Source organism: Myotis yumanensis, unplaced genomic scaffold (genome assembly GCF_028538775.1).
Source record: "Myotis yumanensis isolate MYYU_CA2020_CCGP unplaced genomic scaffold, mMyoYum1.0.hap1 SCAF_4, whole genome shotgun sequence".
Lineage (NCBI taxonomy): Eukaryota > Metazoa > Chordata > Mammalia > Chiroptera > Vespertilionidae > Myotis > Myotis yumanensis.
Window position 1 is genome coordinate 99657719 of NW_027223755.1, and position 15506 is coordinate 99673224.

The 15506-nt window shown below is 46.3% G+C and overlaps 1 non-coding gene across 1 annotated transcript; it reads right to left on the reverse strand.

Annotated features, from left to right (window-relative positions):
• Window positions 1-8309: 8309 nt before the first annotated feature.
• Window positions 8310-8413, reverse strand: LOC139009594 (U6 spliceosomal RNA). Its single transcript, XR_011471331.1, has one exon. It is a non-coding gene; the product is annotated as a U6 spliceosomal RNA (small nuclear RNA).
• Window positions 8414-15506: the final 7093 nt, after the last annotated feature.

The following is a 15506-nucleotide window of genomic DNA, read 5'->3' on the forward strand; positions in this document are numbered from 1 at the left end:
TGAACACAGGTAACTCACAGGAGTGGATGTTTCTGACAATCCAATCTCATTACATGGTAAAAGGGGAGAAAAGAAAACCAAGTCCAAGTAAGTTTTCTGTTGTCCTTGACAGAATTAAATATGAATAAAAAACAAAGCAAAACCAACTAGTTCATCCATTTTCTTTTTCTTCCCCCTTTACCCCCCTCCATTTTCTTAAAGCCTGTGTGTATCATGATGGATGTGGCCTTTGAGCTCCAACCTAGGTGCCTGGGTCATGGGTCTTTAAAAAAAATTGTTAAGCCCTGGCCGGTTTGGCTCAGTGGATAGAGTGTCGGCCTGCGGACTGAAGGGTCCCAGGTTCGATTCCGGTCAAGGGCATGTACCTTGGTTGCGGGCACATCTTCAGTGGGGAGTGTGCAGGAGGCAGCTGATCGATATTTCTCTCTCATTGATGTTTCTAACTCTCTATCCCTCTCCCTTCCTCTCTGTAAAAAAATCAATAAAATATATTTAAAAAATAAAATAAAATAAAATAAATTGTTAAGTGATTTATAGCAGAGCAGACATGAAGCTCCAGTTACAGCAAATAGATGAGCACAATGGATTGCATGCAGCATTTGGATATAGATATGCTCATTTAAAAATAAAAGTATGATATTTTGATGTGTTAGTAACATGTTGATAATCGCACAGTAAGCAGACTGGTATCATGATGAGGTCTTAACTTGGTCCACAATATTCAGGCCTATAATAGGTATTCAATAAAATAGTCATTGAATAACTCTGGGAGTCAAGCTGACTGAATGAACTAATCACTGGACTTTTTTTTTTTTTAATCCTCACCCGAGGATATTTTTTCCATTGATTTTTAGAGAGTGGAAGAGAGAGGGAAAAACAGAGAGAAACATCGATGTGAGAGAAACACATTGATTGGTTGCCTCCTGCACGAGCTCTGACCAGGGCCTGGGCTGGGAAGGAACCTGAAACCAAGGTATGTGCCTTTGACGGGAATCGAACTCAGGACCTTTGGTCAGCAGGCCGACATTCTATCCACCGAACCAACGGGTGAGGGCATGGACTTTTGACACCACAATCAGATAAACAATTGAAAAAATTTTATTGATTTGAGAGAGAGAGAGAGAAATACTAATTTGTTGTCTCACTTATTCATGCATTCATTGGTTGATTCTTGTATGTGCCCTGACTTGGGATCGAACCCACAACCCTGGTATATCAGGATGACGTTCTAACCAAACTGAGCTACCTGGCCACGGCCAGACAATAAACAATTTAAAAGTGCATGAATTCTGTGGTTATTCCATGACTCAAAATAATCTTTTAAAATAAACCATTGTCAAAATAGTATTGTGAATTAGAGAACAAAAACCCAATTTAAATCTGCTTTCGTCAAGGAAACCTTATGTGGTAATCATTTGTTTCCCACTTTCCCTAGTGGTCTGAAGTGTGGACAGCATTTACTGCTGACTTAAGAAAGCAGGCTGCCTGCTGTGCCCCTTTCAGCTTTTGATCAAGGCAGATTCAGGGGCTGCTCTGGCAGTTAAATGCATAGACACGGAATGTGATGTGATGTGATGTGTTGTGATGTGGCTGGATGTGAATTGGGAGGAGAGATTTTTTTAAAAAAATATATTTTATTGATTTTTTACAGAGAGGAAGGGAGAGAGATAGAGAGTCAGAAACATCGATGAGAGAGAAACATCGATCAGCCACTTCCTGCACATCCCCCACTGGGCATGTGCCCGCAATCCAGGTTCCCCCACCGGGGATGTGCCCGCAACCCAGGTACATGCCCTTGACCGGAATTGAACCTGGGACCCTTCAGTCCGCAGGCCGACGGTCTATCCACTGAGCCAAACCGGTTTCGGCGGGAGGAGAGTTTTAAGTGTGCTTAGCCATTCACTTTCATGGGTGCAGTGGGAGCAACCAGGATAGAGTCCCCTTTTAGGAATGCCTTCTCCACCCTCCCTCATTCCACTTGGCAGGCTAATAATAACCTTGGCGTCATCTTGACTCCTCTTTCTTTTTTATATTCCTTATCAGATCCATGAGCAATTCCTGTTGGTTCTACCTTGAGCATGTATGTGTAATCTCACCACTTTGAACTACCTCTGCTGGTACTATGCTAGACCAAGCTACCATCATTTCAGACCTAGGCTATTGAAGTAGCCGCCTACCTGGGTGTCCTGCTTTTGCCCTGACCTTCTTATAAACTATGCTCAACATAGTGAGCAGAGGGATTCTTTTTGAAAATGTAACACAAATCACATAACTCTTCTCAATTTTTCTAAAAAATTTCCAGATCCCCATTATTCTCATAGTAAATCCTTACAGGGATTTACTAAGTTCTTACAGGGACTTATTCCCCAATGATCTCGCTGAGTTCACCTGCCACTCTCTCCCTGGCTCGCTCCACTTCAGTCACACTGCCTTCTTTTCTGTTCTTGGGACATACCAGGCAGCCTCCCATCCCCATGACTGTCCAACTCCCTGATTCTTTGCTCTGCCTAGAACATTGTTCTCCAGATAGCCATGTGGTTCCCTCTCTCACATCCTTCAAACCTTTGCTTTCAAATGTCTCCTCCTTAAAGAGAACTATCCTGATCACCCTCTTTAAAATTGTAGCAATTCTCCCATCCGCAACCAGCACTCCTTCTGGATAATGTCAGGGTTGCCATTCCCACAGATTAGGAAGTGAATGGTGTTCCCTGAGTTTGTCCAACTCATGGCCCTGCTATTGGCTTTTATTTTTCTCCATAGAGAACTACACAATTTTCTTTACTTTGTTTATTATTTGACTTTTTCCCACCTATGACTTGAATGTAAGTTCCATAATGGTAGGGATTTTGTCTCAACGCGCCCCCCTCCCCCACCCGCTATGTCACCAGTGTCTAGAATAGTGTTCTGCACATAGCAGGTGCTGAATACAGATTTGTGAATGAATAACTGATAAAGAGTTGTTTCCTCCTTTTCAATCTTATATGTTTTATTTTTCCTAATTGTATTATTAGACTGACTGGAACATCCTGAATAATGTTGAATAGAAACAGTGAAAGTTGCTAATCGTTGTCCTTCCTGATTTTCAAGAGACTGCTTTTAACAGTTTAGCATTATGTATTAGGTTTGCTATAGGTATTTTTTTGTATGTACTATTTATTAGGTTGAGGAATTTTCTATTCATAATTTGCTGAAAGTTTAAAAAATTATTTATAGTTGTGGAATTTGATTGAATGGTTTTTCTGCATCTGTCTACTGAGATTATCATGTGTCTCCTTTAATATATTAATGTGGTTAATCACATTAATAGATTTTCTAATATCAAACCAACCTTACGTTTCTGAAGTACTCAGACTGGCCAATGGGAGGAATACAAACAGAGCATGGCAACCTTGCCAAGCTGGAAGGACAAGCATAGGTATTTGGAGAGGCTAAAGCAGTTTGAATTTGCACAGCAGAGTCCCATAGTAGACAATCCTATGTAGAGAAAGAGTTTCAGGAATCTGGAGATTGTAACTGGATACTAAGCCACATATACTAGTATGTAGAGTGAAACTCCATGAGGCTGGTCAAAGGACATGTGGGGAACTGCAAACTGAATAGTTTCTAGAGTCATATCGGTCTGGGAAATATTCGAGTTCCAACCAGCTACAGGAGAAAGTTCTCACTGAATTCATTGAATACAGACATCATTCATAGAGACCCCGGAGGGTCAGCCTAGTAGACTAAACTATTTTTAGAGTAAAGGCTTTTAAGACTCATCCTAACAAAGCATAACAACATACCTTGAAAGAGTTAACTTAATCTGCATGTAACATAACCGCCTGTCAGAACAAAGTCTAGTACTCAGGAAAAGAAGGCAGCAAAACCTAGCACTCAACAATGTAGAATTCACATGTATATTTAAGACTCATAAATGACAGAGATAATATGATTAAAAGACAAGGGCTTTAGAACATCCATTGTAAATATGCTCAGTGACGTATAGGAAATCACTTAAATAATAAGTGGAAGGAAAAAAAATCACCAAACGGACCTGTAAAGCTAAAAAATTTAATGTGGCCCCAGCCTGTTTGACTCAGTGGATAGAGCGTCAGCCTGCGGACTGAAGGGTTCCGTGTTTGATCCTGGTCAAGGGCACATGCCTGGGTTGTGGGCTCTATCCCCAGTAGGGAACGTGCAAGAGGCAGTCAATCAATGATTCCCTCTCATCATTGATGTTTCTATATTTCTCTCCCTCTCCCTTCCTCTCTGAAATTAATACAAAATATATTACAAAATTTAATGTGAAATGAAAATTTTGCCAGATTAATAGCAGATTAGACTCTACAGAAGAACAGGTCAGTAAACTTGCAAGCATAGTAATGGATATGATCCACACTAAAGCACAGAAAGAAGGAAAAATCCCACTAGATCCACTCTGTCCTGTGGGAAAATATTAAGCAGTATGTGTAACTATTTGTATGTGTAATTGTATGATTGAAGTCTCAGAAGGGAGAGGGTCAGGAAAGAAATATATTTGAGGAGATACTGGCCAAAGTTCTTTCAAATTTAATGACAACTATAAACTCACAGATACTCAAAAAATCACAAGCAGAATAAACATAAATAAAACGAAACCCAGCGGGGGGAGGAGGTAGGCTAGAAAGGGTCAATGTGGAGAAAAAGGGCACATCTGTATTATTTTCAACAATAAAGATAAATTTAAAAAAAGAAAGAACAGAAAACCAAATCCAGACACATCAACACCAAATTGCTGAAAACCAGTGGTAATGAAAAAATTGTTTAAAATTTCAGAAGGCTGGGTTGATACATCTAGGTTGATGACATTTGCTCTATTATTCTGCAAGAATTAGTTTGTTATTCACTCACTGACGGGGACATTTGGGTTTTTGCTTTTTGGTGATTATTAATAAAGCTGCTGTAAGCATTCTTATACAGATAAAAAAATCCAGAGAATAACGACACATTAAAAATAGAAGAACAAAGGTTAGAATTGCCACAGATTTCTTGTTAGAAACAAAATAAGCTAGAAGACATCAGAACATCTTTAAAGCCTAAGGACAAAAATGCCGTCAGTCTAGATGTCTGTATCTAGTGAAAATATTCTTCAACAAACAAACAAACAAACAAAAAACACAAGCATTTTCAAATACTAAAGCTGAGAAAATTTGTTTCCTGCAGATACGCACTTTAAGAAATATTAGGGAATCTTCTTCAGGCAGAAGGAAAGTGATACCAGATGGAAACTTGGATGTACACATAGGAATGAAGACCACTGGAAAAAGGAAACAGAAAGGAATTTTTCTTATTTAAAAAATTTTTAAAAGGTAATTGTTTAAAAGCAAAACAAACCTTGTATTGTGGAGTTTATAACACATCTAGATGTAAAAAGTAGGACAGAAATAGCATGAAGATTTGGAGAGGAGAAAACAAAAACCAGCATTTCCTTGACTCTTTTGTAAGTTGAGTGGCTATATGACTGTGTTCTGGTCTGTGATTTGAGCAGAAGTGGCAAATGCAATTCTCCGGAGATAGAAAGAGAGAAGGCATGTCTTTTATCTCTTCCTTCTTCCTGCCTGGGATTCTGACTGGAGCTCCAGAAACTTGGACAAAAGAGTGACCTTTGGATATTGAACAACGACTTTTCCTTCCTTGGATAATGAAAGAGCAACAAGATCTAAGGAGCCTGGTTCCCCAACACCATGGATTGCCAGATCAAACCTGGATGGGGCCTTCTGGATATTTTTCAGTGAGAAAAGTATTTATCTTGTTAAGCTACTGTTATTTGGAGGTTTTCTTCAACCCAGAGCTGAATGCAAGTCTATCTAATATGGTTAGCTATTTAAAAGAGTAATGCAATTGGTGAGTCTCTGACAAGATGATCTAAAAAAAAAAGAAGAGAAAGCTCTGGTCAGGTAGCTCAGTTGGTTAGGGTGTTGTCCTGATACACCCAACCAACTGAGCCACACTGGCCAGGGCTGGCTCTGACATTCTAAAATGACATTCACAATCTAGGTTGTGACTTTTGCTCTGTTATTGTTCCATCTTGGCATTGGAGAAAGGGTGCGCACATATAATTTCATAGCAATCAACCATTAAGAAGGGCAGGCATAACTTCTGTTCTAAGCAGGAAGCCTGTTAATAAAGAAGAGAGAAGCCCCTGAACTAAATGACTCCATTTTGCTACCAGGAGGCAAGCCCTGGCCATTTTCTCATTCACTGGCAGGTGAAGTCTGCTCAGACTTACTAACCATGGTCGGCTTTTAGAGCTTTTGGTGGGGCTGCCATGCATTTGGCACCAGGCTGTGAGCAGGGCTCCTGAGTGAAAACAGCTCCCCCTGCCCGCCTTTCAGAGCCTCTGTCTGCACAGCGCTGTTCTTTCCAAGGGCCCCTGTCTCAGGAGCACCTGAGACTCAGAAATTCACCAGGAATCCCTTTGCAGCATTGCGCATTCCAGATCCCTACGTAGAGCGGCCACACCCAGATTCCACATAAGAGCCGCAGCAGACCAGCTCTTTCTGTACACGCTCTCCACCTTCCTGAGTGTTCCTGCCTCATGGCTGAGCCATGTGTCTACATTTGTAAGTGACATCATTGGTCCCGTATGAGAGGTAAGATTCTTCTTTCTTTTTTAAAAAAAAATACATAATTTTTTACAGAGAGGAAGGGAGAGGGATAGAGAGTTGGAAACATTGACGAGAGAGAAACATTAATCAGCTGCCTCCTGCACACCTCCTACTGGGATGTGCCCGCAACCAAGGTACATGCCCTTGACTGGTATCGAACCTGGGACCTTTAAGTCTGCAGGCCGATGCTCTATCCACTGAGCAAACCGGTTAGGGCAGATTCTTCTTTCTTAAAAAAAAATTATTTATTGATTTTCAGAGAGAGAGAAAAAGGAGGGGGGAGAGAGACAGAGAGACGGGGGGAGGGGGAGAGAGAGAGAGACTTGTTCCACTCATTTATGTATTCACTACTTGATTTTTGTATGTGCCCTGACCGGTACTAGAACCCACAGCCTTGCTGTATTGGGACGATGCTCTAATCAACTGAGCTACCCAGCCAGGGCCAAAGTAGGTTTCTTCATCCCAAGCACATTTCTGCAACCAGCCTGGTTCCACATTTGGAAGTAGACACAATGGTGGGAGTCTGCCAGTGTGCTCTGTGCAGTGCCTCTTCTGCAAGGGCAGCTCCAGACACCCACACTTCACCTCACAACTCTTCCAAAGGCTTCTGAGCCTCCTCTCCACATGACCACCTGCCTGACCTGCTTAATTGCCTCATATTCCCTCTGCACTGCAGCCCAGCTAGCTTGCTGGACCTCCCCGGCACTGCCCACCCCCTAGCCTAGGGCCTCTGACTGGGACATTTGTCCTTGTGGGTCCTAGCCACAGTCTGATGCCCCCTCTGTGTTAGAGTTCTCCAGGGAAACAGAACTAATAGGATGTGTATGTAGTAGATAGATGGGTAGATGGACCTCTATCATCTAGCTATGTCTATCTACCTAGCATCTATCCACAGAGATTTATTTTAAGGAATTGGCACATATAATCATCGGGGCTGGCAGGGCAGGTGGCGGGTTGGAGATCCAGGGAAGAACTGATGTTGATATTGATTTCAGAGAGAGGGCGGGAGAGGGAGAGAGAGAGAAACTTCAATGATGAGAGAGAATCATTGATTGACTGCCTCCTGCATGACCCCTATTGGGGATTGAGCCCACAACCTAGGCATCTGCCCTGACCGGAAATAGAGCCGTGATCTCCTGGTTTACGTGTTGACGCTCAACCACTGAGCCACGCTGGCTGGGCCAAAAGATATCTTTTACTTAAATACAGTTAACCCTTTAAACAGTGCTGGGCTCACCCTTTTCCGTCCTGCTTGCGGTGAGGTTCTGTGGCTTTCTCTGACCCTTAAGCCTGTGCCCTTTCTTTGTCTCCATGACTCCCACAGAGCCCTCCACCCCTTTTCCTGACATGCTGATTGTTCTCTTCTACTGATGGCATTCATTTGGGATAATGGAAAAAGTCATGGGTGTGTGAGTCAGGTCCGGGTTCTAGTGTAGACAGCTCCTTTCCTTGTAGGTGATATTGAAAAGGTCACATTAGTCTACTCCTTGTGAAATGGTGATGTGTGCCCACCTCTTTTTAAAAAATTTATTATTTTTATTGGGGTGACATTGGTTAATTAAATTACATAGATTTCAAGTGTCTAATTCTACAGCACATCATCTGTATATTGTACTGTATGTTCACCACCCAAAGTCAAGCCTCCTCCTGTCACCCTTTATCCTCCCTTCACCCTCTTCTAAAAAAAATATGGAATGCTTCATCAGTTCGCATGTCATCTCTGTGCAGAGGCCATGCTAATCTCTGTATCATTCCAGTTTTAGTACATGTGCTGCCAAAGCAAGCACATGTGCCCATCTCTTACCACATGTGAAGTACCCGGCACAGAGTGGGCGCTTCATTTACTTGACTTCCTTTTCTCTCCAAGACCAGGTGCTACCTCCTCCCCTCACATTGGCCCCTCTCCCCAGCTGGGAACGTGGATTGGAAGACTCCATGTTGGTGCGTTAGTGAGGATTCTCCTGAGAAACAGAACCAATAGGATGTGTATTTATAGAGAGAGGTGTGGGGCCTGGAAAGTCTGAAATCCACAGGCGAAGCTGGCAGACTGGAAATTCCAGCAAGAGTTGATATTACAGTCAAGTCTGAGGGCAGTCTGAGGTAGAATTCCTTCCTACTCATGGGAACCTCAGTCTTTTCGACTTATTGGATGAGGCTCACCACATAATGGAGGGCAATCTGTTTTTTTTTTTTTTAAAGATATATTTTATTGATTTTTTATAGAGAGGAAGGGAGAAGGATAGAGCGTCAGAAATATGGATGAGAAACATGGATCAGCTGCCTCCTGCATACCCCCTACTGGGGATGTGCCCGCAACCAAGATACATGCCCTTGACTGGAATCGAACCTGGGACCCTTCAGTCCGCAGGCTGATGCTCCATCCACTGAGCCAAACCAGTCAGGGCAAATCTGTTTTACTAAAGTCTACTGACTTCAATGTTAATCACATCTAAAAATACCTCACAGCAACATCCAGACTGATGCTTGACCAAACTGAGTACCATAGCCTGGCCAAGCTGACACATAAAATGAAATTTCACACCTGCCTTCAAGGTTCACCTTTGATGTTGATGGCTTACAATGGCTGGCACTAGTGAGTGTTTACTGCAGACCAGGTACTGTGCTAAGTGCTTTCTTTGACTTGTTTGATTTAATCCTCATAACAGTTACATGGAATAGTTTCTATTTTGAATCTCAGTTTATAGAGAAGAGAGCTTAAGTTGAGAGAAGTTAAGTAACTAGCCCAAGGCTGCACAGCAAGCTGTGGAGCTGGGGTTTGAAGCCAGGCAGTCCCAATGCAGAGCCCGCTGGTGTAGCCTCACACAATGCTGCTGCCTCTTCTAGAATCTTAAAGAGACTCTGCCTCCTTCCCTGGGCCCTACTGGGGCTTGCAGGTCTCCGAGGCATTTTCTGTCTTCTGCCCCTGTCTTATCCCCATACCTGCTTGTTGGTTGCAGGTAGAGGGTTTGTTGAATAACTGAAGTCCAGAATTGTATGCGGTCCAGTGTCTCTGACTTCCACCTTGTGCCAATGAAGAAGGAGACCGGCCAGATTTCTGCCATGTCCCTATCCTAGCAGCCAGGGCACTCCTGCATGGCCACCTTTCCTGGCTGGGCACTGGTGGGACCACACCTCCTGCAAATGGCACTGTGACCACAGGACTCAGCTGATAAGGAGTCAGGAGGAAGCCCAGCTCTGGGCTCTGGAGTCAAATGAGGTTAGTCCCTTGTAGGGCATGGTGGCCTGCCTGCAGCAGATGCACTTAACACAACTTCCGCCTTCTTGGAATACTTGAGCGGCCCAGGAATGTGATTTTAGGCTGTCTTGGCAACACTGCCTTGACCCTTTAGGATTAATGTTCTTACCCAACCTCCCTGAATCTCAGGAACCACTGATTTTGCCTGCCCGGCTCAGTGCTGTGCTCACTCACTGCCCTGGGAACTGGCAGGCTGGCCCTGTTTTCTGATTCCTGGATGATGGGCTTCCTGGCCTTGGCCCCGTTACCTGCCTGCTCAAGGCCTGTCCTGTCCTAGGTTGTTGCAGGAGCAGTAACCACCACACACCTGTCCCCACTGATGAACAGGTTGAAACTCTAGGCCTAAACCTGCCTCCTTCCTCTAGCAGTGGTTCTCAACCTTCTGGCCCTTTAAATACAGTTCCTCATGTTGTGACCCAACCATAAAATCATTTTCATTGCTACTTCATAACTGTAATGTTGCTACTTTTATGAATCATGATATAAATATCTGATATGCAGGATGGTCTCTTAGGCGACCCCTGTGATAGGGTCGTTCGACCGCCAAAGGGGTCGCGACCCACAGGTTGAGAACCGCTGCTCTAGTGGGTTGAATAGTGTCTCCTCAAAAGATATTCCAACTCCTGATCCCTGGTACCTGTGAATGTGACCTTATGTGGAAAAGGAGTCTTGTAGACATGATTAACCTAATATCTGGAGATGAGAACATCCTGGATTGCCTAGGTGGGCCCTAAATCCAATGACAGCTGTCCTGATAAGAACCAGGCAGCCCGGCTGGTGTGGCTCAGTGAGCATTGACCTATGAACCAGGATGAACCAGGAGGCCATGGTTCAATTCCCTGTCAGGGCACATGCCCGGGTTGTGGGCTTGATCCCCAGTAGGGGGCGTGCAGGAGGCAGCTGATCAATGATTCTCACTCAGCATTGATGTTTCTAACTATCTCTTCCCTCCTCGCTGAAATAGATAAAAATATAATTAAAAAAAGAGAAGAGAATGAGGCAGAGGGAGATTAGAGATCCTGAGATAGAGGAGGCCATGTGAGGATGGAGGCAGAGATGGAAACCATGCAGGCCCCCAGCTAAGGACTTCCAGGAGCCCCCAGAAGCTGTGAGAGACAAGGAAGGATCCTCTCCTAGAGCCTTCAGAGGGGGCAGGCCCTGCTGACACCTTGACCTTGGGCCTCTGGCCTCTAGAACTGTGAGACAATAAATTTCTGTTGTCTTAAGCCACAACATTTGTGATAATTTTTACAGCGCAACAGCAAAGTAACACATCCCCTAATTATGGGTGTGGAATCCAGGATGCAAGACCGGCCCTACCTTGGATTGGGAGCCTGACTCTGGCCAGCCTGTGGCCTGGCTGTGCAGCCCCTTGTATGTACCAGGGACCCAATGCTAATGAGGGAGGGACTGGACGGAACAGGAGTAAACTGAGTGCAGCTGAGTTAAAAGGTGGCATTCAGGGACTCACCTGAGTTCAAATATTCCCTATAGTATTTGTTAGCTCAACTTTGGTTTCCTCAGAAGATAGAGACCATAGTGGGAGTTATTACTATCGGGGTGGAACAGAGAGAATCACAGGCTGGGAAACCAGGGATTCTAGAGCACTTCTGCCATGGACTGGCTCTGTGACCTCCGATGCCTGCCTCTGTGTGAGGGTGGCCAGTGTGGCCTGTCCCTGCACTTCACAGCATTGTTGTGAGAATGAAAGGAAGGAGTATAGGTATAAGACTCTTGCAAACTGTAAAGTATTTTACAAACTCAAGATATTTGTATTATGATTTATAGGGTGATTATCTGTCCCAATGCATTTATACTGCCGTGTGTGTTTGAATGTGCCTTTGTGTAACTCAATGGGGGTGGGGAGGAGGTGGTTTCCAAGCTACTTCACTCAAAGGGAATCATGATTGTCATCCCAGGTGACTTCTGATAGTACAAGCCCTCACTGAACTTTCATGTGAGGCCAGTGAGGCTTTTCGAGAGCTTTTGCTGAGTTTGTATGGATACATTCTGATTTGTGCTGTGTCTGGTGGAAGATCTGTGCACATCACAGATGGAGATCTGGCAGCAGCCTGAGTTGGATGGTTGGAGAAGGCTGTTACATCTGTCCCGTGTCTGGCACCTTTATGCTTCCTGGGGTTGGAGGAGAAGAGACCCAGGACTCTCCAGTGACTCCCCTCCAGTTCTTGGCATTGTATATGATTATGCACCCAGGGCCTAATGCACAGTGCCTGGCACAGGGTCCCCAATCTCAGGGTTTATGGAATGACTCATGCTCTAACCTGGAGATGAAGGAAGCTCTGGCAGTTTATACGTTTCAACAGCTGGGAATGTAGCCCAACTACTTCCAGAAAACATACAAGAGAGAGGGTGTGGGGTGTATCATTACCTGTGTCTAAAAATCTGATGACTAATTAATATGTAAATGCTAAGTCACTACAAATGACAGGTGGACTGAAATGATTTGGGGAGGGGAGTTAAAGTGTAGACAGGCCATCTCTCAGATTACTGAGGAAAACCATGAAATGGGGCGTTCAGGGTTGCATTAAGTGGGGGAATGTAAACCATAAGAGCTGTCTCCAAGGACTTCCTGTCCAGCTCAGTCGGGAAGTAGAAGACAGTGGGATACATGAAGGACCACCACAAGGCTTACAAAGGGTGGTGCTGGGGCCATGGGGAGTGTTGTGGCTGTAGGAGTCTGATCCGGTTTTGAATCTGAGCTCTGTCCCTAGCCTTTATGTGACTTTGGGCACCTCACTCTTCAACCTCCAGTTTCACATCTCTAAAATAGGGACAATAATATCTACCTCAGAGGGTTGTGGTAAGGACCAACTAGATCACAAGCGAAAGTGTCCAGTGGTTTACTATTATTACACTTACTGGCTTGGGCAATGCACTTTTCTAAACCTTAGTTTCTTCACCGGTAAAAATGGAATACGTGAGAGTACCTGGCTCACAGCTGATGTTCAATAAAAGTTTGTTTTTTATTTTTAACTTTTAAAAAATTTTTGAAACAGTTTTAGACTTAAAGTTGAAAAAACACTAGCAAGTTTCCCTTATACTTTATAACTAAGCTTCCCTGATGTTAACATCATACGTAATCACAGTACAATGGTCAAAAACCAGGAAATTAACATTGGCACAATGCTATTAACTAAACTGCAGACCTTATTCCTTTGTCCTTTTCTGTTCCAAGTTCCAAATCAGGATCCTGTACTCCATTTAGTTGTTGTATTCCTTAATTTTCTTCAAATTGTGACAGTTCTCAGACTTTGTCTTTCATGACCTTGACATTCTTGGTGAGTACTGGTCAATTACTTGGAAGAAATATTTCTCAACTTTGGTTCGCTTGATGTTTTCTTATGATTAGATTGAGGCTGTGAACTTTACGCAGAAATGCCACAGCAATGATGTATTTTTTGTTTTGTTTTTTTCCTTTATTGCAATAAATACACATAACATGAAAACTTACCATTTAGACCAGTGGTTCTCAACCTTCTTAATGCCGCGACCCTTTAATACAGTTCCTCATGTTGTGGTGACCCCCAACCATAAAATTATTTTCGTTGCTACTTCATAACTGTAATTTTGCTACTGTTAACAGTCGTAAGGTAAATATCTGATATGCAGGATGTATTTTCATTGTTACAAATTGAACATAATTAAAGCAGAGTGATTAATCACAAAAACAATATGTAATTATATATGTGTTTTCCAATGGTCTTAGGCGACCCCTGTGAAAGGGTCGTTCAACCCCCAAAGGGGTCGCGACCCACAGGTTGAGAACCACTGATTTAGACCATTTTAAAGTGGCATTTAGTACATTTACAGTGTTGTATATCTACCTTGTCCAGAACATTTCCACCCCCCAAAAAATCCCTTACCCATTAGCAGTCGCTCCCCATGCCCATCCCTCAGCCCCTGGCAACCACTAATCTGCTTTCTGTCTCTATGATTTTGCCTATTCCGGACATTGCATATAAATGGAATTTTCTGACTGGCTGTTTTCACTAAGCATCATGTTTTCAAGGTTCATCCGGGTTGCAGCATGAATCAGTACTTTATTTATTTTCATGTATGAAGAATATTTTGTGGACAGACCACATTTTACTTTATTCAACAGTGAAACCTGGGGTGGGCTCCGCCTGGGGGATGAGGGAAGGAGGGACGAGACCCCTGTGACTGGCAGGAAGTACTGTGAGGTGTGGGGAGAAGGGCCAGGATTGGCACCCTGGGGAGTATAGGACTGCATTTACACGGTGCAGACAATGCTAATGGAGGCCACTTGTAGGACTGTCCACCGGGTAGCAGATTGCTTCCAAAGTCTCATTTGTGGAAAAGGAAAAACAGTTGTCTATGAGGAGGGGGGAGATGACCCAAGGATGGGAAGGCAATCTCTGGGGGTGGAGAACCTGGTTCTCAGTGGCACCGATTTTCTAGGGGCAAGCACGGCCCCCGGAGACCTGCCCCTCTGTCCACCAGAGGCTGGGTCCACCCGGGAGCATGCTCGGGAAGGGGCTGGTGCTGGGGGCAGGGCATGTGCTCGTTGCTTAGAGGGAAAGGGGCGCCTCCCTTTAGGGTAGGCAAATACAGTAGTGGCAAACTTCTATTTATAAAAAAGGTGTGCCGAGGGGGAGGGCAAACATCTCCATTTCCTCAACGTCGCACCCCAGCTGTCCTCCAACTAGCAGGCCTCCCAGGTTTCCCCGAGAGGATGCGGGGACCGAACCGCGGGGAGAGGTGGTCTCCTAGGCCGGCCCCCGGGCCGGGCCAGCCCCCGCTGCACCGCAGAGCTCGCGGCGGGCGCGGCGCTGCCCCGGGCGGAGGGCGGAGCCGCAGCCCGCGCCCGCCCCGTAGCCCCGCCGGCCTCGTCCACCCGGCGCGCGCACCGTGCGCGTCTTAGAGGCCGGCGGCGGCGGCGAGCGCGGGCTGCGCGTGCGCGCTGCGGCGGCGGGGCGAGGGGCGGCGCGGGCGGGAGTCTGTCAGTGACAGCGGGAGGGGGCGGGGAGGGGGCCGGAGACGGCTCTTCCGACATGAGGCAGCGGCACCGCGGGGCTCGGCAGTGGCGGTGGCCGCGGCCGCGGCGGCATCTCTAGCTCGGGAGGCTGCCCCGGGCCGGCGTCCCGGGCCGGCGTCGCGGGAGCGGGCTCTGCGGCAGTGCGGCGCACGGGCCGCCGGCGGAGGGGCCCGCGCCCTGCCTTCGGTGCCGGGCGGCTCCGGGCCCCGGGCATCCCCGCTCGTGGGGTCGGCCTCGGGAGCGGGCGGGAGGGGCTGGCAGCCGCAGCCGTCTCTAGACGGGTCGCGCTGACGGGGGTGGCCGAAGCGCCGCGGGCCCCGCCAACTCGCCGCCCGCCTCCCGCGGGGCCGCCGTGCGCGGGGCGGGACAGCGGGGTCTGGCCGGCGGCCTGACGCAGTGGAGGCGCCGCGCCGCGCGCAGCATGAGGGGCCCGCCGCCGCCCGGGGAGCCGCGTTTGCCCGCGCGGCCGGCGGCGTGAGAAAGCTCGGGGCCGGACTCCGCTCCGCCGCCGCGGGGGGCACAGCAGGCGAGTGTGAGCGCGGGGACACGCCGCGGGCGCGGGCGGTGCCGCGGGCGGGGTGGCCGCCGCCTGGCGGACCCGGGGCGC